Source organism: Acomys minous, assembly GCF_964271855.1.
Source record: "Acomys minous genome assembly, chromosome: 4".
NCBI lineage: Eukaryota > Metazoa > Chordata > Mammalia > Rodentia > Muridae > Acomys > Acomys minous.
In genome coordinates this window covers 39,997,638-40,014,487 of record NC_140486.1, presented here as the reverse complement: position 1 = coordinate 40,014,487, position 16,850 = coordinate 39,997,638, and the positions used below count along the sequence as shown (strand labels likewise).

At 44.8% G+C, this 16,850-nt stretch overlaps 1 long non-coding RNA gene across 1 annotated transcript; it reads left to right on the top strand.

Annotated features, from left to right (window-relative positions):
• The first annotated feature begins 3,089 nt into the window (after positions 1–3,089).
• LOC311596902 lies at positions 3,090–8,762 on the top strand. The gene is made up of 3 exons (XR_014779027.1): positions 3,090–3,322; positions 6,446–6,555; positions 7,862–8,762. It is a non-coding gene; the product is annotated as an uncharacterized lncRNA (long non-coding RNA).
• The last annotated feature ends 8,088 nt before the right edge of the window (positions 8,763–16,850 follow it).

The window sequence follows — 16,850 nt, the reverse complement described above, 5'->3', positions numbered from 1 at the left end:
CAAAAAAGACGTATAATCTTAAAGGTGGAACCTCAGAATTCCTTTTACTTACGTCATCAAAAAAGCATGGGATGTCAAGTCAATACTAAGCACTTTCAATGCCAGGATAGTTCAGCAAAACTGATTTAAGAGAGAAGATGACAATATGACACCTTGGCTTGCGGAAGATATGGGCTTCCTGGGGTCAGATCCCAGCTCTCTTATTCAGTAGCTGTGAAGTTTAGTAATTTGTTAACCAATCTGAGTCCCCAGCTTTCTCTCCTATTATGTGGGACTGACATAGGATTATCATGAGGATTCAATAAGTGACCACATGCAAAGATCTTTGTATATGAATGAAGGGTTAGGTAGCTCAGCACCAGGGCCCTTGATTTGCATATGCAAAAACCTGGGTTGGCTCTGCAGCACCAGGAAGGACAGAGAAGAGAGATGACAGGGAAAGGCACTTGAGGGCTACCCACCACCAAGAAGCAGAGGCTGCTCATCCTGGTGGCAAATGGAAGTCACATTTGAGTTTGAATTCAATGTTAATTCAGGACCTCTGGAAGACAGGGTTTTTCTGTGTAGCCCTGGCTGTCCTGGACTTGCTTTGTAGACCAGACTGGCCTCGAACTCACAGCGATCCACCTGCCTCTGCTTCCCTGAGTGCTGAGATTACACTTTCAGCTAAATTTGAATACATCCACACACAGCATGTCACATAGACCCAGGCATACCAACCCTTCCTAGGATGAGGCACGAGGCATCATGACATAGAGGAAGACTCCAATTGCCTCCCAAAGGAGATTGAATAAGATGGGTTTCCTGATGTGACAAGAAAATGGCTGTGGTCTTCGTGCTTTCTGGGCAACCAGAAGCCTGTAAGGATGGACAGTAAGGCACGGCCATAGAAAGACCGCAAGGAGGAGGCCAACAGTTTATACAAGGACAGATTATCAGCTATCATACAAGTGCCTGACTGCAAGTGGCAGTCTTCTTTTCACGCTTGCCAGGCTGCCCTTAAAAACAATTTTATTCAAGGGGCTTAGCAGGGAAAGGCACTTAAGCCTGATAAACCAAGATCCCCAAGCCCTACATAGGGGAAGAAAAGAGCAAGAAAGAACAAATTGTCCTCTGGCCTCCATATGTGTGTGAGCCATGGCATACAACACACCACACCCACACCCACACGCACATACACACACACACATACACACACACACACATACACACACACACACACACACACACGCCCACACCACACACACACACACACACACACACACACACACACACGCACACACACTTGAAGAAAGACAGAGAAAAAAATTTTTAATCTTTTGAAATTTTTTCTGTTTAAATTTTTGAGGCACAGTCTTATATGGCTGCAGCCAGCCTCAGCTCAACATGTAGATGAGCGAGACATGTGAACTCACCACTCTCCTATAAGCCAGCTCCCAGATGCCTGGGTTGCAGGTGTGCACAGCCATGCCTGGCATCAGATCGCCATTGTTAACTCAATCCCTCCCCGCAGGCGGCACAAATACAGGGATGCACACATGCCTGCTAATTCTCCCCACTCCTTCATTCCAGTGGGATGGAGACCTTGAGTTCCTGCCCTCCATGTTCCAGCTTTGGCAGCACAGGTACAATCATAGGTTTTGAAAGAGTCAGGAGGAGGAGGAGGATGTTTCTCTAAAATGGAGGGCAGGGAAGTCTAAAGACATCAAAACAGTTGGGAAGACAGAGGAGGCACCTGCCTGGCCAGTGGCCGGTGACAACACACATGAAAATTCAATGGTGACATGATTTCTCCGGCTCTCGTCTTGGCGCTCAGGACAGGAGAGGCCTGCCCTAAGCAACTCGTGTTTGCATCTCTCACTTGCTGCTCATATTGCTAACTGGGGAAGCGGGGCATTATTAATGTAACTTTCTGTCTTGAATCTTTTAGAATTTTCTGGAATTTTGGCACAAGGTAGATTAAGGCATGTGTGTGAGGAGGATATATGGGGTTTCCCCCCTTACTCTAAAATGTTAGGAAACTAAAAATAAAACTAAATAAAAACAATAACAATGATAGGACCTCCCAACCATTCTTTCTTTTCTATCTTTCCGTGCCTCTTGCTATAAGGGCAGCAGAGTTTCCAGATCCGCCAGCTTCTTAATCATCTGTCATACTTTTCTCTCTGTCCTTTCACACTGTGGTCCAGGTGAGCCTCCTTAGACCATCCTTCAGGCTCACAAATTTCTGGTCAAAGTATGTCTCATGACTTATCAGCAGAGGAATGCGTTAGTGACAAGTCTTGTATGAAGAGATGGTAAAAACTCAAAGAAGGTCACAGTCATCAAAAGAAATGAAGAGGTTTCCCATGCCCTCCAATCAGAACACACAGTAACCACTGACTTGACAACTCTTAAATTTAATCTACAAATCTAAAGCCACCTTTAAAACATCGTTTGTAACAGACAAGTCTAAAGAGAATATGGGTACATTTTCAGACAGAGAGTTTTGTCTCTCCTCTTACCGGAGGCCCCATTTAAAGGAAGATGAACTATGATACAACAAAAGGAACTGGAAACTCATAAAAGACAAAGTGAATAGAGAAGACAGGCTGACAGAGAATTCAACAAAATTTGGGGAGACAGGACTAGATGGAGGAACATCATTGGCAGGGCAGAGGAAGTAATGATGTGACTCACAGAAAGAGAGTCAGTGTGGAGGAAAACACTAGCTGAGGCCCCAAGCAAACCCTGAGCTTCTTGGGTTTGGAGTCAGCAAGCCCCAGGTGAGGCTGGGTCAAGAGGAGGAGGTAACAATGGCATGGCTGGAGTCACATGGATACAGGATGTGTGGTTAGACTAGTGACTTCTTTTCCTGACAGTTCGGTTGGGGACAGCTTAGACTCAGGGTTCCCCAGGTGGTGGCAGCCCAGGGATGGTGCAGGGTGTTTGCAAAAGAAATAACTGAGCTACATGGTTGTCCCAGTTTGCTTTCTCCAGGTGCAATAAAAACACCATGACCAAAAGCGTCTTGGGGAGGAAAGGGTGCATTTGGCTCACACTTCCTATGACAGTGTGTCATAAAGGATATTAGGGAAGGAACTCCAGCAGGAACCTGGAGGCAGGAACTGAGACACTTCAATGGAGTCCATAAGTCATCCAGGCTCATAACCATCTTTTAAAGGATCTACTCTTAGTCACAGGGTCAAGGTTCCTCAGGTGACTAAGGAAAATCTCTGGCATGGAAGAGAAAAGATGAACGCCAGAAAGGGGAAAAATATCCAGAGGGGACAGATAGCACAGGATAGAAGAAGACCACAACCCGTAGGACCAGACACCGAAGGTATGTAGATGGGTAAAAAAACACTGAGAAATAATATTTTCTTCTGGAAATGAAAATTTAGTAAAAAAATAAGAAATTCAGTAAAGGTGAAGTACAGAGTTGAATAAATCTTCTAGACTGAGGCTTCTCAATCTGTGGGCAGTGACCCCTTGAGGATTGAATGATTCTTTCACAGAGGCCACATATCAGATATCCTGCATGTCAGATATTTATATTACAATCATAACCATAGCAAAATTACAGTTATGAAGTATCAAGAAAAATAACCTTATGGTTGGGGGGGCCTCACAACACGAGAAACTGTATTAAAGGGTCGCAGCATTAGATAAGTCAAGAACTACTGTTATAGGCACTAGCACAGAAGAAGTTGTTCTGAAAATTAGGGAGGAGGAGAATTCTAAGAAAGCCACATGCAACCAAAATGGTATTGGGTGGGGTTGGGGTGGGAAGAGGAAGTCTAAAAGCAACGTGGCAGTAAATTTTCTTAGCAGGAACAATGAAAGTCCACAGGGAAATGGGTGAAATAAACCCTAATAATGCCAAAACCTTGGGTCTTATGAGGGGCAAGAAGTTAAGTGTGTCTTGATAAGGAAAAACAGCTGCACTCTGGAGCTTGGTGGCTTCACTGGACAAAACAGATATGGGGGGGGGGGGGCGGGACTGATCAATATGACACATAAAGTTGAGGTACCAAAGGGCTTTGCTCTTGAGCAGGGCATTTGAAGTCTGTCCATGTGCTAGAATGCTTGGAGAATGCTAGAACTCCCAGAGCCAGGCCACAATGCAGTCCAGTCTAAGACAGTCACTGTGACAGGGCAGGGGCATCAGTAGATGGTAGAGCTTCCTAGGTAAGGTCAGTGAGAAGCCTAGAAACTACCACTGTGAAGGAACGTGAATCAGAAACAACAGTGTCCTCGGGTGTGCCATCCTGAGAGTCCCAAGCAGAGACCTCATTAGTTAAGGCAGTGTCGCAGCAAATTCAAATGCTCTGTGCAGGCAGATGGTTTGAGTTGAGGCTCAGGTGATTTCTGCAAATAAAACACTAGCAGAATAGGGTCCTTGTAAGTGACAACCAAGACAAAACAAACAAACACCAACAACTGATCCTGTCAGATGTAGTGGCTGTAATCCCAGCAGTGTACAACCAAATTGCTCAAGGGCAGTCTGGGCTATATGGTGAGACCCTGAGAAGAAAAAAATTCAGATACTGAAAATGTTGGGTAGAGAATTTAGAGCCAGTGTCTACTGTATTCAAAGATAAAATGACATGCTGGACATTTCATCAGGAAGGTAGACTCTCTACAAAGAGATTGGTTTGAAAAGGAACAGGGTGGAAATTCTAAACTACAACATGGGAGAGTCACAATTAAGAAATTAAGAAATAAGAAGTCTGCTAAGTGGCAGAGGGCTAGCCTAACATTCACAAGGCCCTGGCTTTAATTCCCAACACTGAAAAAAAAAAACCCTTTTTGAATTAATAGATCAGATGTAGCTAAAAAGTATACTACAGAACTGTGACATAAATCAGGAGATAATGTTCAGAAAAAAAACTAGGAAGGAAAGAAGAAAAGTAGAATGCAGAAGCATACAGTTTGGATTGGTAAAATGTTCCTGAAGGGCCAGAGTTAATTGTTTGGTTTTTAAAAAAAAAGATTTATTTATTTATTATTATGTGTAGAGTGCTCCGCCTGCATGTGCACCTGTAGGCCAGAAGAGGGCATCAGATCACATTATAGATGGTTCTGAGCCACCATGTGGTTGCTGAACTCAGGACCTTTGGAAGAACAATCAGTGCTCTTAACCTCTGAGCCATCTCTCCCGCACCAGAGTTAATTTTTTTTTTTCTAGACATGGTTTCTCTTGTAGTCTTGGCTGTCCTGGGCTTGCTTTGTAGACCAGGCTGGCCTCAAACTCACAGAGATCTGCCTGCCTCTGTCTCCCAAATGCTGGGATTAAAGGCATGCGCCACCACACCCAGCCAGAATTAACATTTTTAATCCCCAAACCCTTTCTACCCACACTTTTTCTATTGTAACAACTCAATTTTTCCATGTAGTTCAAGAAACAAAAGCAAAACAAAAATCTATAGGTAGCAAGCAATATTCAAGGTTTTATTTACAAAAACAGTTGTCTGCTTCATGAGCCAGTTTGTCAACACTTAACATAATGTTATATCTTGCAGACAGATGTCTCCAGTTAGTCACAGAGGGGAAGGAGAAAGGAACATGGTCTTCTAAGTGACAAATGAAGAAAACACACTGAGTTTTCTCTAGATTTTTTTAAAAGCAGGGTGTTGCTACATGGCTCATGCTTCCTTGAGCTTGGCATCCCCCTGCCTCAGCTTTCAAATGCTAAGATTATAGGTGTGTACCACCTACAAATTCGGGAACCTAGTTAAGCCCTAGTGGAATAAATGTAAAAAAAAAATTCACACTCTGGTTTGCAAGAAAAATCAGAGAAAAGGAGAAACTCTAAGCTAGAGGAAAAAGATTAATTTACAAGATGACAGAATGTCAACTGAATTCTCAACTAAAATAATAATAGTAATAGTAATAATAATAATAATAATAATATTATTATTATTATTATTATTATTATTATTATTATTATTAATAGCCAGTAACGCCGAGATGACTCCGTGGATAAGGATGCTCACTACCAAGTGTGACCTGGAAGAGAGCTGTAAGAAAGATCTGACTCCTGCACGTTGTCCTGGCTTCTACACACACACACTCCCAACACAATCAATCAGCCAATCAATCAATCAATCAATTAATCAATCAATGTAAAAGATGTCTTAATGAAGCCAGGATGCAGAGAAAGGGATTTAGGAGTCTAAAAATAAAACGTCTGCCTAAAATTCAACAATCAGCAAATATATACCACCAAAAATGAGGGCAACATAAAACGGCCCCAAAACAGCCTGGCAGGCAGAGGAGAGATCTGAGTGAGGCAAGAAGGAAACCCAACTCAACTCCACTCAGCTGGTGTTGGTTCCAACTTCTAGAGTCTGGCCCTGAGCGGTTTATTTTTTGACATATTTAAGCACAGTAAAACTTTGGGGAAAGTTTGTGTACTAGTGTATTTTCAGTAAACACGAGTCTTTTCCTTTCCACACTCCAGACAGGCCCAGTTTGGGTAAAATTCCTGCTTTCCAGTGACTCCTGGACCTACAGAGAGCAAAGATCACTAGGTTGGTACATCCATCCATCCCAGCTTTCCAGACGAAACAGGTATAAAGCCCTTCCATTGAGGAGAAACCCTGCATGTTTTACATTTCTGGTTTCCCTAGCGCTACGCATGAGCATGAGGACCTCCTATCTTCTACATCAGTGGGACATGTCTTATTTGCTTGTTTGCTTTTTATTTTTGGTTTTTGTTTTTTGTTTATTTATTTATTTTTTTTTTGAGAGGTGGTTTCTCTCTGTAGCTTGGTTGGTCTAGACTCTCTTTGTAGACCAAGCTGGCCTCAAACTCACAAAGATCCACCTGCCTCTGCGTCCTGAGTGAGTCCCAGGCCAGCCAGGGCTATACAGAGAAACCCTCTCTTGGAAAAAAAAAAAAGCACAACAGAAAGGAAAATAGATGTGTGTTTGTGTATATGGGTGTGGGTGGGAAAAGATGCTAGAACACCCACCACGTTGTTACACCGTGACTAGAAACGTCGGTGTGCTAGTGATGGCAACAGTTACCATTCTCCAAATGGCAAAAACATTCAAGGTAATTTCTACTCGCATTTCTCCCCTTCTTCACGTGTTTTTTTCTTCCAAATAATAATATGTTAAAAAGAAGTTAAACTATGGGGCTAGAGAGATGGCTCAGAGGTTAATAGCACTGACTGCTCTTCCAGAGGTCATGAGTTCAATTCCCAGCAACCACCTGGTGGCTCACAACCATCTATAATGTGATCTAATGCCCCTTTCTGTCATGCAGAGTACTGTTTATATAATAATAAATAAATAAGTTACTGTTTTAACCTTTTAAGTTTTGTCCTCTAAGTCTATGCACATGTAAAACCTGCATATATGCATACAGACTATATTAATCATTTTTATTTGGTTTCTTGCTGTGGTTGTTGTTTCAGACAGACTCTCATGTTGCTCAGGCTGGCCTTGACCTTGTGATGCGCCTGCATCCACATGTGGACCCACACACACATACACACAATTTTAAAATCATGAAAAAAAAATCAAGTAGAAAGCAATTGGTACAAGTGGGCATAAAGGCTTGGTATCATCTTGGCAAAGCCCATGGTTTTTGGGACCTCTCAGACTATAGAAGAACTGATCTCCTTGCACCCCCTTCAGGGTCACCCCCATTTCCCTATAATGTTTGTTTGTTTGTTTGTTTTGACACAAGGTCTTGTGTAGCTCAGGCTGTTCTTGAAGCAGCCATGTAGCTCACGGGTTGGCCCTGAACTGATCCTCCGGCTTCTGCCTCCCAGGCGCTGACTGTCTTCACCTGACTGTCTCTCCAGCTCCCTCTTCTTACCAGGCATTGTGTAGAAGCCAGTTGCTGTTAGCGGAAGGAAGGACAGAGTGTGACAGCAGCACAGTTTGGGAGTTTGGAAGAGAAGCCATTCCGGATGTGTGTGACGGAGAGAGCAGGAGAGCTCGGAGCCTGAACCCTTCCGCAGACATCTGAGCAGCAGGCGGCGAGACGCATGCTTTCCTGTGGGCTGCAAGGAAAGAAATGCCCTGGCCATGTCACTTAGACAGGAAGATGCTGAACCGGCCTTGGGAGGCGAGTAAAAGCACAAAGCCAGCGCTGCCCGCACGATGACGGAGCCAGGCGGCTCTGTGCCCTCGATCTCTGCCTCACCTCGCCAGCTCCCTGGCATCACTGCTGTCCCAAGGCCTTTGTCCTACGGACTTCTGAGAGGCAAGGGGCATAAAGTCTTCAATGCCCAGCCCAGCCCTTCCGTTCACTCTCTACCTTCAACAAGTGTCCGATTTTTACCACTGGACAATTTCACAATTCAGGGAATAGCTTTTAGCAAATGTCCGAGCCAGCCCCAATCTCAGGGTCCCCCATATCCTTTTCCTGTCTATGACCAGCCTGCCACCATGGTGGCACAGAAGTACTCCAGTAGTCTCTTGCCTCAGTCCTCAAGGAGACAGTATTTCCCTTTTCCTCAATTCTTGGTGCTCCAAGAGAGGCCACTGTCTTGGTGTACACTTCGTGTACCAGTGTATTTTCAGTAAACGTGGGTCTCCACAGTGCAGACAGGCCCAGTTTGGGTAAAATTTATGGTTTCCTTGTATAAGAACTGATGTGATTAACAATAATAATCCTTTTTTTTTTTTTCAGAGAATTCACATCCCCAATGTCAAGGAACTGCGGCTAGCCCCACAGAATCCAACAATAGTCAGACAGCGATAGTCTGAAAGCAGTCCCGACACATTTATTCCTCTGACTCATTCGGTCTTACATGATATCATGTGTGGGACTTCAGCAATTCAATCCGGGTGGCTTTGAGATAGGAGCAGTACTGCCCCTTTTAGTCACTTCCTGTCCTTTATTCATTGGGAATCCGAGTGGTGTTAAAATCTCTGAGAGTCTTCACTCAGCGAGGGATTGGGACAGATGCTAGGACTTGCTATTGGGACTCCAGGTGAGAGTGGTATGGGAGAATGGGGACACAGAAGGACAGAGAGGGTCCATGAACCCCACAAGGAGACCATCAAGGCTGGCGGATCTGGACCCAGGGGGGTCAGCTCAAACTGCTGTACCGACCAAGGACAATGCATGCAGTAAACCTAGATCCCCTGTTCAGATCTAGCCAATGGACAGCACATTTTCCACAGTTGTGTGGAGAGTGGAGACTGCCTCTGACATGAACTCTGGTGCCCCATATTTGACCACTTCCCCTTGGTGGGGAAGCCTGGTGGCACTCAGAGGAAGAGGAAGCAAGCTAGCCGGATGAGACCTGATAGACTGTGGCCATATGATGGGGGAGGAGATTCCCTTCTGTCATCACTCTGGGGGAGGGGAGTAGGGTGAAAGAGGGAGGGAAGGGGGACGGGAAGATACAAGTGAGTGGGTAACAATCGGGATGTAATCTGAATAATAAAATTTAATAAATAAATAAATACAGAGTTACAGGACCAAAAACAAAACAAAACAAAAAACAAAAATCTGGCTTTACCCAGAATGCCCCTTGTCACATGCCATTTGGACATATGAGCTACTTGGCCTTAGGACAATCTACGGGGACGCTTGCCCTCAACAGCAGCAGCCTCACATATTAGAGAAGGATCGATGTTAGCAAACCGTTCTAGTTTCGTTTCTGTCGCTGTGGTAAGATGTCCTGACAAGCAGCTTGAAGGAAAAAGGGTTTTATTCGGCTTATGCTTCAATCATTCCAGGAAGTCAAGGCGGGAACTCGGGCTGGCCTCAAATTTTCTATGGAACCAAAGGTGACCTTAAACTTCCGATCCTCCTGCCTCCACCTTCAGAGTGCTGCTTTTCCGTGCCTGCCTCCTCTGTGCCTGCCTCAGAAGGATCTTTCCTATTGGTTGCTGAAGAACCACATCTAAAAGCTACCCAATAACCAAGTTCATGCTATTTACATGGAAGCAGTGTGAATAGGGTCAGGGAGGAAACTGGCCATCCATCCTCAAAGGCCATCAGACCACATTGGGACGGACACTGGGTCGGTGTAGACGAGAGCTGGAACACGGCTCAGGTATGCAGTAGGCCTGGGTTCTGCTCACCGTAGGCGCCCTGCATGGCCCCATCCACTTCTCCTCTTTGTGTTTAAGCTGTAACACCCAGCACCGTAGGCAAGCATCGCACAAGAGACTAGTTACATCCGGGCAGCCCAAGGCCTCCGTGGGTGATGACTAAGTAGCTACATTCTCGAGACAAGTGGGCACTCAGTTTGCCCCATATTTACAAACTGCTGTGGCAGCCAGGGTGGCATATGGATATTCTAAGGGTGTGAGACGGTCCCACTTTCCCTCTGTGGCTCGAGCTATGAGAAGCTTTTCATTGACGGCACTAGGCCAAGTAGAAAATGCAGACCTAAGTTCTAATCCTAGCTTGCCTTCTACACAGCTCCCTTCGACTCTCCAGACCTCCCGGTCTTCACCTGGATGCTGCCGCGCCTAGCTGTGAAGCCACTCGTGGTAAACCCACTCTAGCATCTGGAGGGGCACTGCTGCTGCCGGTGGCAGTCACTACCTGGTGGTTCTACCCGGGTAAATGTTCTCTCTGAGCTTCGGTTTCCTCATTTGCAAAGGGCCCATCCACACCCTAGGCACCACAAAGGAAGCTGTGTTAGCTGTTGGTGGCCTACATCCCCCAGAAGCATGTGGCTTGGGAAGTGTACACAGGAGGCACTCAATATATGATCATTTGTGACGTTTGTGACGTGGACCAGATGTTGCATTTGTAAAAAGAGGAAGGGTTCTTGCTAATCCAGCCTGAGGGGGGGGGGCCAAGAAATATATGTGTGTGTGTGTGTGTGTGTGTGTGTGTGTGTGTGTGTGTGTGTGTGTGTGTGTGATGAAGGTGCTGTGTTCAGAAGACTGAAGCAGGTGGATTGTGCATTCAAGACCAGCCCGGGCTTTGTGGAGAGCTCCTGTCTGGAAAAATGGGGGTGGATTGGGGTAAGTGCAGAGTAATACAAAGAGATGGGAAGTGCTTGGAATTGAGAAAAACATAATGCCATCACTAATTCTTCTGAAAAAAAAAACGGTCAGTTTGATGGAGCAGATTGTAGATGCCTGGCTATTTATTAAAAAGGTAACAGCCAAAGAGAAGTATGCTTAGCCACTGGCTCTGTCTCAGAGGAACCTCAGATTTTTGTCAAGGATCGGATGGGCCTAGAACCCAGGAGAAAGGGTCGCAGGGGACAGGGCTGCAAGTGTAAGGAAGCCTTCAAGAGCAAGGGAGCAGCTGGGAGAAGAGGTGGTGACAGCTGCAGCTACGGGTCAGTTCAGAACTGCATACTAAACCTAAAGAGTGCTAGGGGCTCTTGCTAAAACAAGAGGAAGTTGCTAGGGGAATTTTGCTTGTCTTGTTATGAGACAAGGTGAGCTTTTTCTGTCTAGAAGGGGAACCACCTGGAACTGCCTGCATTGCCATAGCAGTCCTGTGGAAGAAGGAGCCCTTGGCCCCTGAGACACTGGGTTTTCTCGGGTCCCCAGGGAAGAAGACACAAGAGGCTGGCTTCAGAGGCAAAACTCCTGGGCAGAAATCCAGGCTCGATAAATGGGCTGTTTTTCTAACATTTATTACAGGAAGATCTCAAACACTGACACAGTAGAGGACACTTTCCAGAGCACACCGAGAAGGCCTTCCTGGGTTCTATCACTTCCATTTCACTGTGCAGGCATTATCACAGCTCCACATCAACATCCATGCCCAAAGCCCCGAGCCCACTTTGGTGTGGCTAATAAATAAATGCCAGGCCCCCAAAGTCTTCGCTGTATATATCTAATCACACAGCCTGCTTCTGGGTCAGCTGTAGGCTTACTGGGTGACCCTGGTCAAGAGCCTGCTTAACTCTGATCCCTGGAATATGTCAGTTTTCTGGTCACAGGACTCTTTCAAATGCCATGTCCAAGAATCCTACCTTACACAGTTAAGACCAGGGAGAACATTGATTGCTGTAGGGTTCAAGGCCCCAGATGACAGCTCATGGGAACTAGACGTGCCATGTATCCCGGGGAGCTTTTATTTATTGGACAACTTTCCCAAACCAGGACATACACGGGTGCTGTGACCACCCACAACCTACCTATCTCACAGGACGGTCATAAAGATGAGTTGTGAGTGTACTCTGCCATCTGGCCTTGTGCCTGGCACAGTGAAGGCAGGGAACACCATCACTGCTCCTCTTTTGAGGGGTGTTCATAAGGCTAAGATAATGAGTGTGTCTCCTTTGTTTCATACCTAACTACCATAACTTGACTGAAAGGGACTCTGTGAATAGCAAGATGGATTCCTGTCATTAGGAAAGTTCAAAGGTTTTTAAAAACTTTGTGCCAAGAACCCAAAATGGGGGAAACAAACAAAAACTGTAACTAAAGGTGTATTGTAACTCTAGGGTTTTTTGGTGGTGGTGGTGGTGGTGGTGGTGGTGGTGGTGTGTTTTTTTTGGGGGGGGGCAGATTGGGGTTGTTCTATTTTCTTGTTTGTTTTTGACAGGCTTTCCAGGATGCCTCAGATTTGTGATCCTCCTGCATCAGACTTATAAGCATCCTGAATGCTAGGACTACAAGATTGTTCTGCCATGCCTACCCATTTTTTTTTTTTTTTTTGGTTGCCTTGACTGTCCTGGACTCACTTTGTAGGCCAGGCTGGCCTTGAACTCACAGTGATCCACCTGCCTCTGCCTCCCAAGTGCTGGGATTAAAAGCGTGCACCACCACTGCCCAGCTAGACCTTCTTTTTAAATGCTCAAATGATAGCCCATTAGGACAAAAAACACTGGAGGTTCTTGCTGCCCCTCTGGTCCCTAATTCCACGAAGGATATGGAGTTGATAGGTCAGTTCTTTTATGTGCCATCCTTACCAGGAAGCTTGCCTGTTCTCTCAAGAATGCAGTGCTTATGGCCAAGAGTCCAACAGATTTATGAGGTCCAGGAAGGCCTCAGGCAGCTATCTTCAAGGATGCTGGGTGTACAGTATGCATCCCTGTGGTACACCATGACTTCCCTCGGAGAGACATAGGCATCAGTGAAGTGCTCAGTGGCTCCTCCTCCTGCCGTCTTGGTCGCCATTTTGAAATCCAGCCTGGGAGGTGGTTACTTCTGCTCATACCGGCTTTGTGTTCATCATTCCTACTAATGGGGCATGAGAGGGGGGAAATGAAAGGGCATTTCCCTACAGCTTCTTCTTTCCTCATCAGAGATGACTAAAATGAGAAAAGGCTGTGGCAAAATTAAAAGAAGTCAGTAAAGTTTGGGACCCCCCCCCCATCCCCACTCAAGCTGCCTCACCCCACAGTCTTTCCCTTCCCCTCTGACCGGTACCCAGTGACTTCCTCCTTTTGAACTACCTCACTGGGAGCACTAGAGGAAGTAGATAAGGAGAGGAAGTGCCTAAGAGGACAGAAGGCAGTAAGACGCAGCATGGCGTTTCTAGAACCACCGCCAGCTGTGGAGTAAAGAGCGGGCCCAGTGACACTTGAGTGGGTTGATGACACGACTGAGCGAACGTGGACAATGGTATAAGAGAAAGTTCCTGGAAAGCAAATTACAGAGTCTTCAACACTCAAGTGGAGGAACCAAAAATCTAGTTTAGCTGGACAAAATGTATACTAATTAAAATGTCATTTTGTTCCTTAATCCCAACATAGACATTAAAATAGGCCTCTGTATCATTACCGCACCAAAGTCTATGGTAGCTACCATGGTTTAGGCTAATCTAAGACCCACTCTTATGCACCAAATGCAGTCTTTCCATGGCTGCCAGAGGCTAATTTTGTCTTGCTTTCTTCAGTTTGACCTTTTTGTTTGTTTCTTGGCTTGGTTAGGTTTGAGACAAGGCTGGCCCCTTTCAGCAGCCCAGCTTAGCCTTGAGTTCACTGTGTTTTTGCCACACAATCCTGTTGCCACAGAAAGAGCCGCCCTCTTCTTCACTAGGGTTCACTGAAATCTCTTTGGAACCAAAAACCAAAATAAGCCTTCCCTTTCTTCCTCATTTCTGTCACAATTTTGGTCACAGCCTAGAGAAAGAAATAATCTGTCACCCCTTTATTTTCCACTGAGCTCAGGGCAAGGTCTACTTTTAGTTTCTTGATACCAAGAAAATGCCTCAAGACTTTGTAGTCCCTGCTGTTCCTGCTGCCTGGAGAACCTGCTTCATTCGCCCACATGTCACCTCCTGTTGTCACTGAGGTCTTAGAGTTCTCTGTCATGCCCCCTCCCAATTTAAATAAGCTCCTCATGCTATTGGACCTTCTGGAACCCTGCACCTTAAAAAAATATATATGTTAAGAGTCAATGGGGATAGAAGACACCAAGAAAACAAGTCTTTCTACACACAACAAGACCTCAGGGGCTGTGGCAGCACGCACAGGGCCTGCACAGGTCTAAGCTAGATAGGGTCCCAGAGCTGAGGGGGGAAAAGGGTACTAGCCCCCGTCCCTAACCCATAAGCTAGTTCCAGTTGATAACTGCTCACAAAGGAAAACTTAGTTTTCTCCGATGAAATCTCATTGGCTGTACCAAAAAAATAAAATAAATAAAATAAAACAAAATAATAATAATAATAATAATAATAATAATAATAATAATAATAATAATAATAATAATAAATAAAAAGGCTTAAGGACAGGGCCATGCCCAGCATACCCAGCATATGTTTAACACAAAATGACTTTTTTTTTATTTTAAGGCTTTGCCTGTTTTTTTTGTTGTTTGTTTGTTTGTTTGTTTTTTAACCCACCCCCCTTTGGATTGGATCTTCTTTTTATTCTGTTTCTTTGTTTTACCCTGTTCTGTTTTGTTTGTTTTTATTTTATTATTTTTATGTATTTTCAGATTCCTGTTTGCTTTCTAATGAGAGAAAGAGAAGGAAAGAATGTGGGTTTGGCCGGGTGGTGGTGGTGCATGCTTTTAATCTCAGCACTTGGGAGGCATAGGCAGGAGGATGGCTGTGAGTTCGAGGCCAGCCTGGTTTACAAAGTGAGTCCAGGACAGCCCAGGCTACACAGAGAAACCGTGTCTCAAATAAAGGAAAAAAAAAAAAAAAGAATGTGGGCTTGGGTGAGCAGGGAGGTAGGAAGGATCTGGGAGGAGTTAGGGGAAGGGAAACTGTCAACAGAACAGATTGTATGAAAACTAAATCTACAATTAAAGAAAAAAAATGTTATTCACATATGAATATGTTTATCCCTTGAAAGTCTATGTATTTCACTGGAGCCATTTTGTCTTTTTTTCATTGTCAAACTCCCAGTTCCAAGCCCAGAGCCTGACACAGACAGACACACACACAAACATGTGTGGAACAAATGGCCAGCAAATGAACTGCTGGCACACGTTAGCCGGGGGCCTAATTCTACAGACTTCACTGGATGCGCCTGAATTCAGTCACGTTTAAGGCACTAAGCCCCTCCCCCCCATTATACTTGAAACACCAAGAGGACACAGGGCATACTTGTGCATCTTCCTTCCTTCCCTTGAATAGCCTAGTGCTTTGTCCTTTATAGATTCTCTAAAGTATTGGGCGGAGGTGAGGGTTGGATCTTGTACCTGCAGTTGGCCTGGCACTTACTATGTAGTCTAGTCTGGTCTTGAACTCACAGCAACATCCTACTTAGCCTTCCAAGAGCTGGGATTATGGGTTTGCACCAACATGCTGAGGTCTCTACAAAGCTTTTGTTGTTCTGGTTTTGTTTGTTTGTTTGTTTGCTTGCTTGCTTGCTTGTTTTTCAAGACAGGGTTTCTCTGTATAGCATTGGCTGTCCTGGAACTCACTCTGTATACCAGGCTGGCCTGGAACTCAGAAATCTGTCTGCTTTTGCATCCTGAGAGCTGGCATTATGGTTCTGCACCAACGTGCTGGGGTCTCCACAAAGCATTTTTTAATAGAAGTGCCAAACATAGAAGGCTCTCGCTGCTGGACGTCTTACCGTTCCCTGTGCCCATGTTGTCAAATTGCATCTTCACGTGCCTGGAACAGCAGGGTATGATATGATAGCAAAACAGGGTTAGAAAGAAAGAAATCAGAAAGGAAGTGGTGAGATAAGGGAGATTTAGTATGAAAGAAGAAAAATATGGCAACAGAGAAGGAAAAGAAAGCAGTAAGAGGTACCATCATAATTTCATGATCAATGACATATTATTGCTGATTAATTGGATTGGCAGTGCTACCTTTAAAATGCTTTATGAATAAAAACACTATAAGGAAGGCCAGTACTTTACATACTAACAAAAATTAGTTAATTTTTTTTAAGGAGAAAATTAATTTCAGAGGAAAAACTCATTTACTTTTAAAAAGTAGTAAAAAAAATCCCTGTACTATCATTGCAAATAGATTATTTCTACTATCTAGGCATCCTAATAAAATTTACCAGGTCCAACAAGAAGTTTATTTTTATGTAGTGATCATAACCCCGGGGCCTTAAGCAAGCACTCTCTCTAGCACTGAGTTACCTCTCCCAACCTAAGTGCTAGATCCAATGATTCGACTCATCACACTTTAAGTCTTGGTGTGCTCTCGTTCATGGTCCCTAAAGTACACCTGGAGACATCAGAAAGGACAGTGATGGAGTCACTCCTGTTTCACAGATGGCCTACAAGGACCAATCTATCCAGCTGCCACCAAAAGAAGGAGAAAAAAAAAAGAGAGAGAGAGAGATGTGTCAGTAAAGATGTGTCAGGCCGTGTGTAGAAGTGACTCCCAAGGGTCTCAAGGACTACAACAAACACAGAATCCTCCCGCTCTTTTGAACCAAGTTTGTTTTGGCTCTCAGAATACGACTGAAGGATTTTCCTCCCTCCCTCCCTCTCTCTCTCCCTCTCTCTCTCTCTCTCTTTCTCTCTCTCTCTCTCTCTCTCTCTCTCTCTCTCTC